The 1905-nt window shown below is 46.4% G+C and overlaps 1 protein-coding gene across 6 annotated transcripts in view; it reads left to right on the top strand.

Annotated features, from left to right (window-relative positions):
* Rbms2 (RNA binding motif single stranded interacting protein 2) overlaps positions 1-1905 on the top strand; it is a 46916-nt gene that overhangs the window by 28849 nt on the left and 16162 nt on the right. The gene's annotated exons all lie outside the window — the stretch shown is intronic.

The raw sequence follows: 1905 nt of genomic DNA, 5'->3' as shown, positions 1-1905 counted from the left end.
GTAGACCAGGCTGGCCTCGAACTCAGAAATCCGCCTGCCTCTGCCTCCCAAGTGCTGGGATTAAAGGCGTGCGCCACCACTGCCCGGCTCATTTTATTTTTTAATCCATCTTTATTTATATGCATGTTTATGTGCTTGTGTAAATTTATGTGCACCATATATATCTGAAGCCAGAGGGCATCAGATGCTCTGGAACTGGAGTTACAAGCAGGTGTGAGCCACTTAATGTGGATGCTGGGAATTGAACCCAGGTCCTCTGGAAGAGCAGCTAGGGAGTGCTCTTCACTGCTGAGCTATCTCTCCATCTGTTCTTGTTTGTTTATTGAGTCGTCCATTCTGTTGTTGAAAGTATTTGTATTATTGCCAGTTTATGGTTATTATGAATGCAAACTGTATGACGGAAACTTACCCCTTGGCGTGCGTGCATGCCTGTGTCAAAATCAATCAAACAAGCAGGGCTATAGTGGCGCCCAACTTTAATCCCAGCACTTGCGAAGCAGAGAAGACAGGTAGATCTCGGAGTTCTAGACCAGCCTGGTCTACAGATGGAGCTACGGGACTACACAGAGAAACCCAGTCTCAGAAATAAAATAAAATAAAATAAAATAATAAAATAAAATAAAATAAAATAAAGGAAGAAACAAACCAGTCAAACAAAAATGTTGGAGTAAGTGCAGGGAGAAGGAATGGGTTGGGTGGAGCCTGATAGAGGAGAGGGAGGGGCCCAGCCTATCTAAGAAGGGCGGCCTTCTTCTGCTCAGAAGGACTTCCTGCCAGCGTCTCAGGGATCTCTTCCTGGGTTGCTGGATCCCAAACTCTGGTGGGCCGGAAGGGGAGGTGTGGCCTGGGACTGGAACTTCTGGTTCTCTGGAAGGGGCTCCTTCTGTGGAGGAGGAAGCAGCACTGACCCAGCTGTTGCCAGCTGCAGTGGAAACTCTAGCTCAAAGTCTCAGGCTGCTGGGCTGCAGCAGGCTCCACCCTGGGGCCTTGATGGGGATAGTGTCCTCTGGCCGACAGTCATTCCTTATGACTCTTTGCCTCAAAAGACCCAAGGACCACTGGTCCCCGCCTCCTTTTTTTTTCTTTGTCAGCCTCCAGGGCATTCTCCAGCTTATTTTGTCTAATCCTCTGGGTTCCGAAGCTGCACCGAAAAAGCTGAAGGGTGAGAGGCAGCCAGGGGCAAAACCAAACTAATCAGGCATCCATGTTCTTTAGGAATAAGAGGAGAGATTTTTTTTTTTTAATGCTTGTTTGGAATATTAATCTCAAATTTAGTTTCTGTCAACTGTTTCTCTTCAGCCCTGTATTTCTGACTTTGTTCAGGGCTGCTGTTCTGTCTCTGACATTTTCACACTTCTGGGATACAATGTAGCGGCTTTTTCCTTGTAGGATACTTCTGACCCAAGATCTGCGCTACTTCATGACTAGAGCTCTGCCAGCTGTCCAGGCCTCTGCTGCCAACAGGGTTTTCCAAAAAGCTGGAAAACACAAATCTCATAAAATACAAAGTGAAAACTTGTCACAGACTAGTTTAACTCATTCCTAAAGGAGACAAGATGGAAAAACCAGGTCAAAGAGCACAAGGAGATATTTGGTGGCACTGAAATGTTGGGATAAGGTTGCCGTGGTGAGGCCGGAACATAGGAAGCCACAGGACTTGTCTGAGATCAGTCATACTAGAAAGTAGCAGAGTTAGGATTTGAGCCGAAGACATTTGTTTGGATCAGGCTGGCCTCTTCAAGGGACCAGTAGAGCCTTGGAAGTAGGGGATCAGAGGAAGCATTGTGATGATGATTTAAAGATTTATTTATTTATATGAGTACACTGTAGCTGTCTTCAGACACACCAGAAGAGGGCATTGGATCTCATTACAGATGGTTGTGAGCCACCATGTGGTTGCTGGGA

The sequence above is a fragment of the Mus caroli genome, chromosome 10 (assembly GCF_900094665.2).
Source record: "Mus caroli chromosome 10, CAROLI_EIJ_v1.1, whole genome shotgun sequence".
Lineage (NCBI taxonomy): Eukaryota > Metazoa > Chordata > Mammalia > Rodentia > Muridae > Mus > Mus caroli.
This window is presented reverse-complemented; position numbering and strand designations above follow the sequence as displayed.